Raw genomic sequence first — 14,861 nt, forward strand, 5'->3', positions numbered from 1 at the left:
CAATTTCACAAACCCAGCGTCTCTAAAATAGATCGAGTGAGCTCGGGCTTCGGAGATTAGGGGTGACTGCACGCTCTGAGGGGCAGTTCGCATGGACAGCCAGAGAACTGTATCCCAGGGCGGAAATGAGTAATGCGAGGCAGCACAACTTTAAAGCAACACCTACAAGACGCTGGAGGACCTCGGCAGATCAGGCAGCATCTGTGGGGAAAAGAGTAGAGAGTCGATGTTTCGTTGACTTCCACAGGCGCTGCCTGACCTGCTGGATTCCTCCAGCATCTCGCCGTGTTTATGGGACATAACCTCAAATTATGGTGGGGGGGGTGGGGGTGTCAGAGGTAGGGAGCGGTGGGTGCGTGGCACGACCTGCCGGGAGTGGAGGTCGAGGGGGATACATCAGGGGCACGGGAGACGGAACACGTCCCGTGGGTGATAGATAGACGGAAGGGGTGCGTGGGATCACAAACACCAGCGAGTCTGCAGATGCTGGAAACGCAAAGCAACACACGCAGAACGCTGGAGGAACTCGGCAGGTCGGGCAGCGTCTATGGAAATGAATGAACAGTCGACGTTCGGGATCGAGACCCTTCTTCAGAGCTGATGTGTAGGAGGGAAGGGTTAGACCAGGTCGGCACAACGTCGGAAGGCTGAACGGTCTGCGGTGCGCTATCACGTTCTGCGTACTCTCTCCGCCAAGGCTGGTTCCTACCCAGATGTTCCCAGAACTCAAGACTCGCATTTGTTTTCAAGTACACGGTCGGGAAGGAAAGAGTTAATGATTTCGCCCCCGATCTGATGAATGTCGGAGACTTTAAGAAAAAGCTTAGCGCACGCCTGGAGCTGCTTTTGAACCACTTCCTGTTTCTGTGCGCCCATTGAAAAGAAGCTGTCAGAGCGCTTTGAAAGGCTGCACAACAGATTGGGCACCGCGTCCTGTCTCGCTGCCTGCGATTGTCTCGGTAGCCTTCAAGGCAAAGCGCAGAGGGGAGCGAGAGAGAGTGAGAGTATGACAGGGAAACTCGACTGACTCAGTCCGGACTCCACCATCGCACTCGCTGAGTTCCGAAAGAAAGTGAATGCGTCCTGACCTGCTTCCAGGATTCAAATTAAACTGAATTAGATCACGCAACATGGTCGGATCAACGCGTAATCACTTCGATGGAAATTTCCCAAGCTTGATTCAGGACGTGAGGATTTATTTTTTTTTGCAAAGAACCAGTTTAGTAGTTTAATTCTAACTCGGACTGGTCATTTTGAACTGGTGAGGTTGATCGGACACCGGCAGCTCTGAAATCCGGGAAGACTGGGCATTCTCTCTCTGATCGGATCCGTAACGTTATCGATCGGGCTGGAAGCGCCGCTGACTCCGACCAGCGTCCCGCTGCGAAGGTTTTCCATTTTTCTTCTTTAATACCCGGGGGCTGCATGGGAGGGATGGGGAGGTAGGGTAAGGGACACTCAGGGAATCGGCCCAGTTATCTGAAGGTGAGGTTTGTTACTGAAAGTTCAACGCATTTGTACTTAGGTGAAATCGATTTCAGTTAGTTAGGTATCTCTGTGTCCCAGTTCTTTCCCTCCCTCCCTCTCTCACTCACTCCTTTTCTCCTCTCTCCCTCTCTCTCTCTCTCTCTCTCTCACACTCTGCCTCTCCCTCCAGCCTTCTTTCTCTCCTTGTCTCTCCCGTCTCCGTCCCTCTCTCCCTCTCTCTCTCCCACACCCTCTCTCCTCTCTTCCCCTCTCTCTTTCTGTCCTCTCTCTCCCTCTCTCTCTCTCTCTCTCTACCTATCTCTCTCTACCTCTCTCTCTCCTCCCCTCTCTCCAATGCTAAATGTCAACGCTCTGGAATATATTTTAATATCTGTAAATTTATTTGCGGTGATGTTACAGTGCGTGTGGTGTTGTGCACCTTGGTCCAGAGGAAAGCTGTTTTCTTTGGCAGTATACGATTGAATGACAATGAACTTTAACTGTGTCCCCTTCTCCCTCTATATATTTCTGTCTCCCACTGCATCTCTCATTCTCTGTTTTCGTCTATCACTTGTTCTCCCTCTCTCTCTCTCCCTCCCTTCCTCCCTCCCTCTCTCTCTCTCTCTCTCTCTCTCGCTCTCTCTCTCGCTGTCTCTCTCTCTCTGCCCTTTTCTTCAGCTCTGAGTCTCTGCCTGCATCTTGAAATGCATCACAATTAAGCACCGGGTCCTTCTCCTTGTATGAGAAGGGACTGAAGACTGTGTCTTCATCCATATAGGTACCCCGGGCTTGTGTTCCCCCCCCCCCCGACCCACCTGCACCTCACCGTGCAGGACCAGTTCCCAAAGCTCGATTCCCTGACCAAGGCTTTGACCACATCCCCCTCTGCCAATCCTCTTGGACTTCCCTACGTCAGGACAGAGGTCTACAGTTGCTTTGGCACTGGCATTGGTGAAGAAGTGCAAGAACTGGCCCTCAGTTGAACCCAACCTCACGCATTTAGTTCCAGTGAAGTTATAGAGTCACACAGCCAGGAACAGGCTATTCAGTCCACTACATCCATGCTGATCAGCAAGTACGTGCAGGCCGTTCCCAGAGTAATGATATCCGGCTTATGAATGCACCCTACCTGCACCCAATGGTCACTTTATTAGGTACATCTGTACACCTGATCTTTAATGCAAATCAGCCAATCATGTGGCGGCAGTTCAATGTAGTAACATAGAAACATAGAAAATAGGTGCAGGAGTAGGCCATTCGGCCCTTCGAGCCTGCACCGCCATTTATTATGATTATGGCTGATCATCCAACTCAGAACACCGCCCCAGCCTTCCCTCCATACCCCCTGACCCCCGTAGCCACAAGGGCCATATCTAACTCCCTCTTAAATATAGCCAATGAACTGGCCTCAACTGTTTCCTGTGGCAGAGAATTCCACAGATTCACCACTCTCTGTGTGAAGAAGTTTTTCCTAATCTCAGTCCTAAAAGGCTTCCCCTCTATCCTCAAACTATGACCCCTCGTTCTGGACTTCCCCAACATCGGGAACAATCTTCCTGCATCTGGCCTGTCCAATCCCTTTAGGATCTTATACGTTTCAATCAGATCCCCCCTCAATCTTCTAAATTCCAACGAGTACAAGCCCAGTTCATCCATTCTTTCTTCATATGAAAGTCCTGCCATCCCAGGAATCAATCTGGTGAACCTTCTCTGTACTCCCTCTATGGCAAGGATGTCTTTCCTCAGATTAGGGGACCAAAACTGCACACAATACTCCAGGTGCGGTCTCACCAAGGCCTTGTACAAATGCAATAGTACCTCCCTGCTCCTGTACTCAAATCCTCTCGCTATAAATGCCAGCATACCATTCGCCTTTTTCACCGCCTGCTGTACCTGCATGCCCACTTTCAATGACTGGTGTATAATGACACCCAGGTCACGTTGCACCTCCCCTTTTCCTAATCGGCCACCATTCAGATAATAATCTGTATGCAGACCCGGTCAAGAGGTTCAGTTGTTGTTCAGAATGGGGAAGGAATGTGATCTAAGTGACTTTGACACTAGAATGTTTGCTGGTGCCAGATGGGGTGGTTTGAGTATCTCAGAAAGTAATGATCTCCTGGGATTTTCACGCACAACAGTCTCTAGAGTTTACAGAGAATGGTCAAAAACAAAAAAAAAACATCTAGTGAGTGGCAGTTCTGTGGATGAAAATGCATTGTTAATGTTCGTGGTCAGAGGAGAATGGCCAGACTGATTCAAGCTGACGGGAAGGTGACAGTAATTCAAATAACCACATGTTACAACAGTGGTGTGCAATGGAATAGCTCTGAATGCACAACATGTCAAACCTCGACGTAGACGGGCCACAGCAGCAGAAGACCAGGAACATACACTCAGTGGCCACTTTATCAGGTACAGGAGGTGAGTGGTGGGGTGGAGATACGTCTCTACCAAAGGAGGTGTAAGACACTCTTTCCTTCCGCTAGCCTGCAGGTCACCCTTGGACAACCTTGCACCTGCTTAGCTCCCGATCAGGGTCACGTGAGGCCATGGGAACAGGTGGTGGATGGTCGTACGAGCAGCCGGTGCAGATCACAAGTCCTGGTTATGTGACCACTGACACCAGGCAGACAATCTCTGAAGAGTAATGGCTGGGGGTCACCCATCTTGTAAAGACAGTTCTGTAGAAAAATTTGCCAAGAACAATCATGGTCATGGAAAGACCCTGATCGCCCACGTCATATGACAAGGCACATAATGGTGATGATCACTGAGTATATGAATGAGTTACCATAATATTACTAAACTTGAAAGCCCTCAAAGTCATACATTAATTCCTACAAACACAGAGCTGATTTCTTTTCTCTCTCCTCTTAAATACACGGTGTTTCTTGTCAGATCTATGTGCATTTGATGTCATTTATTATAATACTGTGGAGGTGTGGTTACCATATCAGGTGATATTTTCTGTGTATTAGACTCTGCAGTTCATGTTATGATGTATTTCTGGTTACTCCTCTTTTGTCGCTATTATGTGCGATTTTGATCAGGGCGGACTGGCGCTGTAGCTGGCAGACAACGAACGAAACCGCGCTCACTCGAACTGAGCTGAACATTCCCAGAGTGTTTCACTGACTCTGCAGTTTGATATTTTATATTCTGTGTTTCTCACTCATTCTTTTTTTTTGCTATTTGCTCAATTTGTTCTTTTTTCTTGCGCGTTGGGCATTTGAAGTTTTTCTTTGAGCAGGTTCCATGGTGTTTCTTCGTTTTGAGGCTGTCTGTGGGGAGGAAAAATCTCAGGTTGTATATTGCATGTATACTTCAATAATAAGTACACTTTGAATTTTTAAACTTAGTACAAAGATATGTTGGCATTGGAGGGAGTTCAGAGGAGATTCATGAGAAGGATCTGGGGAATGAAAGGGTTAACCTGTGGGGAACACTTGATGGCTCTGGGCCTTTCCACACTAGAATTCAGAAGAATGAAATGGGATTAAAACCTATCGAATATTGAAATTTCTGGATAGAGCGGATACGGGGAGGACGTCTCCAAGAGTGGGAGGGTCCAGGACCAGAGCCAGACAGCCTCTGAACTGAGAAACGTCCATTTAGAACAGACATGAGATTTCTTTGCCGGAGGTTGATGAATCTGTGGAATCTGTTGCCACAGACGGCTGTGGAGGACGAGTCATTGGGTATAAAGCAGTTGTTGATAGGTTCTCGATTAGCAAAGGCATCAAAGGTTACGGGGAGAAGGTAGGAGACTGGGGTTGAGAGGGGTGATAAATCAGCCATGATGAAATGGCAGAACAGACTGGTTGGGCCGAATGGCCTAATTCTGCTCCTAATGTCTTATGGTCTAAAATTGACTTACGGATGTCTGTAAAATTGGAATCTATTCGCCTGTATCGTATACGAGCTTATGAGCAATTCGCTCCCAGTCCCTTCCTTATACTTTGGTGATTTAAGTCCTGCCTGATGAAGGTCTTGGCCCACAACACTGACTGTTTACTCCATCCCATCGATGCTACCTGACTTGCTGAGTTCCTCCAGCACTTAGTGTGTGTTCCTCAAGATTTATAGCATCTGCAAAATTAAATCTGCTGCATTCAGATTCTACCTTTTTACAGGACTATGCAGAAGTCTAAGGCACATACATATAGCTAGGGTGCTTAAGACTTTTGCACAGTACTGTAGTAATTTTATGTATTGTGCTGCCCTGTTGCTGCTGCTGCAAAAAAAACAAATTTCATGACAGATGCGAGTGATGATAAACCTGATTCTGATCTGGGTCTCTATTGTGGACTGAGAGTGGGAAGGGGACAGGGAGAGGGGAATCACGGTTGGGAAAAGGGGAAGGGAGCGGGAAGCACCAGAGAGACATTCTGTAATGATCAATAAACCAATTGTTTGGAATCAAATGACCTTGCCTGGTGTCTCAGGCTGGGTGTGTCTGCACTCGTCCCTGGTCTTCCTTCTCTGCCACCCGTCCCACACCCCTCCCTTGTCGCTCCACCCTCGCCATTCCTGACATCCTTTGCTCTCGCCAGATTTACAAACTCGCTCTCCGCTCCACATTGACAAGTACCGTACTGTGCAGAAGTCTTAGGCACCCTAGCGATATATATGAGCCTAAGGCTCCTGCACAGTACTGTACCTCCACCATTTCTCAGGTAGCATGCTCTAGATTCGAACCACCCCATAGGTGTAAAGAATCCTACCCCTTAAAACCTACTGGCTCTTCATCTAACCCTCTGCCTTCTAGCTTCAAATACTTTTGCCAAGAGGAAAAGTTTCCTACGACTGACCCTATCGATGCTTATAGTTCTGCATACCTCCATCCCCAAGGGACGTGGGAAAGTGAGTCTGGAGCAGGGCATTAGACTTGATACTGCTCCTAGATCCTGCATCCTATTTAATTTCCTTTGGCTTCCCATCTGCACCTCTGGGTCCTCAGAAACCAGGGCGGCAGTGATGCCCGGCCCTGTGCCTCTGGGCTCACTTTCATGGACTTCAGGTGTGAATGTTATTTGCTTATCTTTATTGTTTGCATGATTTGCTCTTTTTTTTGCACATACTGGGTGTTTATTGGTCTTTTTCTCAGGGGTTTCTTGTTTTGTGGCTGCCTGCAAGGAGACGAATTTCAAGAGTATATATCGTGTACATGCTTTGATTATAAGTGCTCTTTGACTTTGAATGCCCTATAAATGTGAACTGATATTAAGACATAAGACCGTCAGATACTGGAGCAGAATTAGACAGTTTGGGCCCATGGAGACCGCTCTGCCGCGCGATCATGGCTGATTTATTTTTCCCTTTCAACCCCCATTCTGCATGGTGGTGTAGTGGCATTAGCACCGGACCATGAGGCGAGGGGCCCCAGGTTCGAATCCGGCCCCTTGCACGCTTCCCATCCGTGCTGGGCTGAGCGTCGAGCTAGCAACTTGCTCTCGTAAAAAAAAGACTGAAAAAATGCTAAGAAGCGGCAAAGTTGCTGCCTCACTGCGGCACGAGACACGGAGAGGATGAACATGGCATCAGTCCCGTTCTCCTGCTTTTTTCCTGAACACCCCACGGTGTCGCTGTCACTGTCCAAGAACCTATAACCTCCGCCTTAATCACACCCAGTGACGCAGTCTCTGCGGCAGTGAGCATAAAGGCAAAAATTCACGGGGCCTCTAGGACTTAAACAGTTTGCCAGGATTTCTTTTGCCAATGTTTGTTGTTGGAGTATCCGGGAGGCCCTGCCTTTCAGGTGCATGCGTCCAGCAGGCAGGTGTGGCTGTCTGGGTAAATACACAGCCTGGAAGTTACCAGGGTGACTGACGCCCAGGAGAGTGTGGCAGGGAATTTGACTTTGCACCCGGCTGATCGGCATCTGCGCCTGTTACCGGCACAGCCTGCTGTCTGGAATTCAGCAGATCAGTCACAGGTGTCTCAACTTGGGGAATAGGGCCATTACAGAAGAAAGACCCCAGGGAATGAATGACGGAAAAATGCTAGAACCCCCAAAGACCCCCTCCCAACGCGCTTGCTCCAGCAAAAAACATCAACCCCCCTTCCCGCCCACCATGCCCCCACAGACCACGGTCTAGAGTCCATCAAATGCTACTGTCCATCCCAACACTTCTACATCTCAGGCATCTCTCTTCCTCCCCCCTCTCTTTCTTTTATAAATATATAAAAAGAGAGAGAGAGAGCCTGTCTGAGTTGTCAAAGTGTAGGGATGAACAGTAGTTTTTGATGGGCCCTAGATCACGGTCTGTGGGAGCGTTGCTATTGCTCGCATGGGGGTGGGGATTTGATGCTTTTTCTGCAGCAAGTGGGGGCGGGGATAATGCCTTTTGCTGCTGCTTGTGTATGGGATTGGGGTTGGGGAGGCTTTGGGGTTCTAACATTCTTCCTTTGGGGTGTTTTGTATCCTGGGTGTCTGTGAAGAGTAAGAAAGTCAGGTTGTATACTGTATACATTCTCTGATATTAAATGGACCCATTGATATAAGATCTCCATTTATTCTCTGTACCCCAGGGAATAGAGTCCTAATGTATTCAGCCTATCCCTGTGACTCAAGTCCCCAGCTGGAGTCACTGGTAACCTTCTGCTGCCCTTGAGGAGGTGGTGATGAGCTGCCACTTTAAACCACAGCGGTCCTTCTTCTGACCAAAGTCAAGCATTACACGCAAAAGTGCATGTATGCACAGGTGCAATGAAAAACTTACTTGCGGCAGCGTGAGAGGTCCATAACATCAGATCCACAATATCCCTGGGAAAAAGAATTAACCATAGTCATTTTTACTAGAAAGAACATAATCAGAACAGAAACTCCACTGTTGTGCAAAGTGTTCAAAGATCTACACCGGTGTAGTGATTAGGGACGTGCCGGTTGGTTCAAGAACCAAACAGATGCAGGGAAGTAGCTCTTTTTATTTATTTGTTGGAATAGGCGCTTCCAGGCCTTCGAGCCACACGGCCTGGCAATCCCCCGATTTAACCCCAGTCTTATCACAGGACAATTTACAATGACCAATTAACCTACCAATTAGTACGCCTTTGGCCTGTGGGAGGAAACCGGAGCACCCGGAGGAAACCCACGCCATCACAGGGAGAACGTACAAACTCCTTACAGGCAGAGGCGGGAATTGAACCTGGGTCATCTGCGCTGTAAAGAGCCGGGCCAACCACTATACCTGTCTCATAGCAGTGGGATAGAAGCTGTTCCTGAACCTGATGGTACTTGCTTTCTGGCTTTCAGGCTTATGGGGTTGACCGGATTGCTCTGAGAACAGCATCGATTCAATGGGCTGAGTGGCCTCCTATTTTTTTTTAAAAAGAGGAGGTGAAATGTGAATTGCTTCTGTTATGGGATTTTGCTGTGTGAGGAACTGGGTGCTGTGAATTGGGTTATTAACCGCCACATGCACTGAGATATGTTTCAATCTTTTGTTCGCCTGTCACCCAGACAGATCGTTACCTGCATAATTACATTGAGACAAGCGGAAGGCGGAATAAAGAGTTACACTTATAGAGAAAGAGCAGTGCAGGCAGGCAATAAGGTGCCAGTGCCATGGTGAGGTAAATCGGGAGTTCAGGAGTCCGAATGAGAGGTCCACTGAGCAGTCTGATATCAGCCGGACAGACACTGACCTTCAGTCTGATATCAGCCGGACAGACACTGACCTTCAGTCTGAGAACAGCGGGACAGACACTGACCTTAAGTCTGATATCAGCGGGACAGACACTGACCTTCAGTCTGATATCAGCCGGACAGACACTGACCTTCAGTCTGATATCAGTGGGACAGATACTGACCTTCAGTCTGATATCAACCGGACAGACACTGACCTTCAGTCTGATATCAGTGGGACAGACACTGACCTTCAGTCTGCACTCGCAAGCTTCTGTACCTTCTGTCCAGTGGGAGGGGATGAAGAGAGAGTGACCAGTGGGAGGGGATGAAGAGAGTGACCAGTGGGAGGGGATGAAGAGAGACTGATCGGTGGGAGGGGGATGAAGAGAGTGACCCGTGGGAGGGGATGAAGAGAGACTGACCAGTGGGAGGGGATGAAGGGAGAGTGACCAGTGGGAGAGGATGAAGAGAGTGACCAAAGGGAGGGGGATGAAGAGAGACTGACCAGTGGGAGGGGATGAAGGGAGTGACCAAAGGGAGGGGGATGAAGAGAGACTGACCAGTGGGAGGGGATGAAGAGAGTGACCAGTGGGAGGGGATGAAGAGAGACTGATCGGTGGGAGGGGGATGAAGAGAGTGACCCGTGGGAGGGGATGAAGAGAGACTGACCAGTGGGAGGGGATGAAGGGAGAGTGACCAGTGGGAGAGGATGAAGAGAGTGACCAAAGGGAGGGGGATGAAGAGAGACTGACCAGTGGGAGGGGATGAAGAGAGACTGACCAGTGGGAGGGGATGAAAAGAGACTGATCAGTGGGAGGGGATGAAGGGAGAGTGACCAGTGGGAGGGGATGAAGAGAGTGACCAAAGGGAGGGGGATGAAGAGAGACTGACCAGTGGGAGGGGATGAAGGGAGTGACCAAAGGGAGGGGGATGAAGAGAGACTGACCAGTGGGAGGGGATGAAGAGAGACTGACCAGTGGGAGGGGATGAAAAGAGACTGATCAGTGGGAGGGGATGAAGGGAGAGTGACCAGTGGGAGGGGATGAAGAGAGTGACCAAAGGGAGGGGGATGAAGAGAGACTGACCAGTGGGAGGGGATGAAGGGAGTGACCAGTGGGAGGGGATGAAGAGAGACTGATCAGTGGGAGGGGATGAAGAGAGTGACCAGTGGGAGGGGTTGAAGAGAGTGACCAGTGGGAGGGGATGAAGAGAGTGACCAGTGGGAGGGGATGAAGAGAGACTGACCAGTGGGAGGGGATGAAGAGAGTGACCAGTGGGAGGGGATGAAGAGAGTAACCAGTGGGAGAGGATGAAGAGAGTGACCAGTGGGAGGGGATGAAGAGAGACTGACCAGTGGGAGGGCATGAAGAGAGACTGTTCAGTGGGAGGGGATGAAGAGAGTGACCAGTGGGAGGGGATGAAGAGAGTAACCAGTGGGAGGGGATGAAGAGAGTGACCAGTGGGAGGGGATGAAGAGAGACTGACCAGTGGGAGGGGATGAAGAGAGACTGATCAGTGGGAGGGGATGAAGGGAGAGTGACCAGTGGGTGGGGATGAAGGGAGTGACCAGTGGGAGGGGATGAAGAGAGTGACCAGTGGGAGGGGATGAAGAGAGTGACCAGTGGGAGGGGATGAAGAGAGACTGACCAGTGGGAGGGGATGAAGAGAGTGACCAGTGGGAGGGGATGAAGAGAGACTGACCAGTGGGAGGGGATGAAGGGAGAGTGACCAGTGGGAGAGGATGAAGAGAGTGACCAAAGGGAGGGGGATGAAGAGAGACTGACCAGTGGGAGGGGATGAAGAGAGACTGACCAGTGGGAGGGGATGAAAAGAGACTGATCAGTGGGAGGGGATGAAGGGAGAGTGACCAGTGGGAGGGGATGAAGAGAGTGACCAAAGGGAGGGGGATGAAGAGAGACTGACCAGTGGGAGGGGATGAAGGGAGTGACCAAAGGGAGGGGGATGAAGAGAGACTGACCAGTGGGAGGGGATGAAGAGAGACTGACCAGTGGGAGGGGATGAAAAGAGACTGATCAGTGGGAGGGGATGAAGGGAGAGTGACCAGTGGGAGGGGATGAAGAGAGTGACCAAAGGGAGGGGGATGAAGAGAGACTGACCAGTGGGAGGGGATGAAGGGAGTGACCAGTGGGAGGGGATGAAGAGAGACTGATCAGTGGGAGGGGATGAAGAGAGTGACCAGTGGGAGGGGTTGAAGAGAGTGACCAGTGGGAGGGGATGAAGAGAGTGACCAGTGGGAGGGGATGAAGAGAGACTGACCAGTGGGAGGGGATGAAGAGAGTGACCAGTGGGAGGGGATGAAGAGAGTAACCAGTGGGAGAGGATGAAGAGAGTGACCAGTGGGAGGGGATGAAGAGAGACTGACCAGTGGGAGGGCATGAAGAGAGACTGTTCAGTGGGAGGGGATGAAGAGAGTGACCAGTGGGAGGGGATGAAGAGAGTAACCAGTGGGAGGGGATGAAGAGAGTGACCAGTGGGAGGGGATGAAGAGAGACTGACCAGTGGGAGGGGATGAAGAGAGACTGATCAGTGGGAGGGGATGAAGGGAGAGTGACCAGTGGGTGGGGATGAAGGGAGTGACCAGTGGGAGGGGATGAAGAGAGTGACCAGTGGGAGGGGATGAAGAGAGACTGACCAGTGGGAGGGGATGAAGAGAGTGACCAGTGGGAGGGGATGAAGAGAGACTGACCAGTGGGAGGGGATGAAGAGAGTGACCAGTGGGAGGGGATGAAGAGAGACTGACCAGTGGGAGGGGATGCAGAGAGTGACCAGTGGGAGGGGATGAAGAGAGACTGACCAGTGGGAGGGGCTGAAGAGAGTGACCAGTGGGAGGGGGATGAAGGGAGTAACCAGTGGGAGGGGATGAAGAGAGTGACCAGTGGGAGGGGATGAAGAGAGACTGATCAGTGGGAGGGGATGAAGGGAGAGTAACCAGTGGGTGGGGATGAAGGGAGTGACCAGTGGGAGGGGATGAAGGGAGTGACCAGTGGGAGGGGATGAAGAGAGTGACCAGTGGGAGGGGATGAAGAGAGACTGACCAGTGGGAGGAGATGAAGAGAGTGACCAGTGGGAGGGGATGAAGAGAGACTGACCAGTGGGAGGGGGATGAAGAGAGTAACCAGTGGGAGGGGATGAAGAGAGTGACCAGTGGGAGGGGATGAAGAGAGACTGATCAGTGGGAGGGGATGAAGGGAGAGTAACCAGTGGGTGGGGATGAAGGGAGTGACCAGTGGGAGGGGATGAAGGGAGTGACCAGTGGGAGGGGATGAAGAGAGTGACCAGTGGGAGGGGATGAAGAGAGACTGACCAGTGGGAGGAGATGAAGAGAGTGACCAGTGGGAGGGGATGAAGAGAGACTGACCAGTGGGAGGGGATGAAGAGAGACTGACCAGTGGGAGGGGATGAAGAGAGTGACCAGTGGGAGGGGGATGAAGAGAGACTGACCAGTGGGAGGGGATGAAGAGAGTGACCAGTGGGAGGGGATGAAGAGAGACTGACCAGTGGGAGGGGATGAAGAGAGACTGATCAGTGGGAGGGGATGAAGGGAGAGTGACCAGTGGGAGGGGATGAAGAGAGTGACCAGTGGGAGGGGATGAAGGGAGTGACCAGTGGGAGGGGATGAAGAGAGTGACCAGTGGGAGGGGATGAAGAGAGACAGACCAGTGGGAGAGGGATGAAGAGAGTAATCAGTGGGAGGGGATGAAGAGAGTGACCAGTGGGAGGGGATGAAGAGAGACTGACCAGTGGGAGGGGATGAAGAGAGACTGACCAGTGGGAGGGGATGAAGAGAGTCACCAGTGGGAGGGGATGAAGAGAGACTGACCAGTGGGAGGGGATGAAGAGAGTGACCAGTGGGAGGGGATGAAGAGAGACTGATCAGTGGGAGGGGATGAAGGGAGAGTGACCAGTGGGTGGGGATGAAGGGAGAGTGACCAGTGGGAGGGGATGAAGGGAGTGACCAGTGGGAGGGGATGAAGAGAGTGACCAGTGGGAGGGGATGAAGAGAGACTGACCAGTGGGAGGGGATGAAGAGAGTGACCAGTGGGAGGGAATGAAGAGAGACTGACCAGAGGGAGGGGATGAAGAGAGACTGACCAGTGGGAGGGAATGAAGAGAGTGACCAGTGGGAGGGGGATGAAGAGAGACTGACCAGTGGGAGGGGATGAAAAGAGTGACCAGTGGGAGGGGATGAAGAAAGTGACCAGTGGGAGGGGGATGAAGAGAGTAATCAGTGGGAGGGGGATGAAGAGAGTAATCAGTGGGAGGGGATGAAGAGAGTGACCAGTGGGAGGGGATGAAGAGAGACTGACCAGTGGGAGGGGATGAAGAGAGACTGACCAGTGGGAGGGGATGAAGAGAGTCACCAGTGGGAGGGGATGAAGAGAGACTGACCAGTGGGAGGGGATGAAGAGAGTGACCAGTGGGAGGGGATGAAGAGAGACTGATCAGTGGGAGGGGATGAAGAGAGACTGACCAGTGGGAGGGGATGAAGAGAGTCACCAGTGGGTGGGGATGAAGGGAGAGTGACCAGTGTGAGGGGATGAAGGGAGTGACCAGTGGGAGGGGATGAAGGGAGTGACCAGTGGGAGGGGATGAAGAGAGACTGATCAGTGGGAGGGGATGAAGAGAGTGACCACTGGGAGGGGATGAAGAGAGACTGACCAGTGGGAGGGGATGAAGAGAGTCACCAGTGGGAGGGGATGAAGAGAGACTGACCAGTGGGAGGGGATGAAGGGAGAGTGACCAGTGGGTGGGGATGAAGGGAGAGTGACCAGTGGGAGGGGATGAAGAGAGTGACCAGTGGGAGGGGATGAAGGGAGTGACCAGTGGGAGGGGATGAAGAGAGTGACCAGTGGGAGGGGATGAAGAGAGACTGATCAGTGGGAGGGGATGAAGGGAGAGTGACCAGTGGGTGGGGATGAAGGGAGAGTGACCAGTGGGAGGGGATGAAGAGAGTGACCAGTGGGAGGGGATGAAGGGAGTGACCAGTGGGAGGGGATGAAGAGAGTGACCAGTGGGAGGGGATGAAGAGAGACTGACCAGTGGGAGGGGATGAAGAGAGTGACCAGTGGGAGGGGATGAAGAGAGTGACCAGTGGGAGGGGGATGAAGAGAGTAATCAGTGGGAGGGGATGAAGAGATGACCAGTGGGAGGGGATGAAGAGAGTAACCAGTGGGAGGGGATGAAGAGAGACTGACCAGTGGGAGGGGATGAAGAGAGTGACCAGTGGGAGGGGATGAAGAGAGACTGATCAGTGGGAGGGGATGAAGAGAGACTGACCAGTGGGAGGGGATGAAGAGAGTCACCAGTGGGTGGGGATGAAGGGAGAGTGACCAGTGGGAGGGGATGAAGAGAGTGACCAGTGGGAGGGGATGAAGGGAGTGACCAGTGGGAGGGGATGAAGAGAGTGACCAGTGGGAGGGGATGAAGAGAGACTGACCAGTGGGAGGGGATGAAGAGAGTGACCAGTGGGAGGGAATGAAGAGAGACTGACCAGTGGGAGGGGATGAAGAGAGTGACCAGTGGGAGGGGATGAAGAGAGACTGACCAGAGGGAGGGGATGAAGAGAGACTGACCAGTGGGAGGGGATGAAGAGAGTGACCAGTGGGAGGGGGATGAAGAGAGACTGACCAGTGGGAGGGCATGAAAAGAGTGACCAGTGGGAGGGGATGAAGAAAGTGACCAGTGGGAGGGGGATGAAGAGAGTAACCAGTGGGAGGGGATGAAGAGAGACTGATCAGTG

General features: G+C 51.6%; 1 protein-coding gene across 1 annotated transcript in view; it reads left to right on the top strand.

The window, feature by feature from the left end:
• The first annotated feature begins 357 nt into the window (after positions 1-357).
• LOC140203770 (G-protein coupled receptor 4-like) overlaps positions 358-14,861 on the top strand; it is a 119,862-nt gene continuing 105,358 nt past the window's right edge. Inside the window, exon 1 of the mRNA XM_072269831.1 lies at positions 358-1,389. The gene's annotated coding sequence lies outside the window, so the exon portion shown is untranslated. The remainder of the gene's footprint in view (positions 1,390-14,861) is intronic.

The sequence above is a fragment of the Mobula birostris genome, chromosome 10, assembly GCF_030028105.1.
Source record: "Mobula birostris isolate sMobBir1 chromosome 10, sMobBir1.hap1, whole genome shotgun sequence".
Classification (NCBI taxonomy): domain Eukaryota; kingdom Metazoa; phylum Chordata; class Chondrichthyes; order Myliobatiformes; family Myliobatidae; genus Mobula; species Mobula birostris.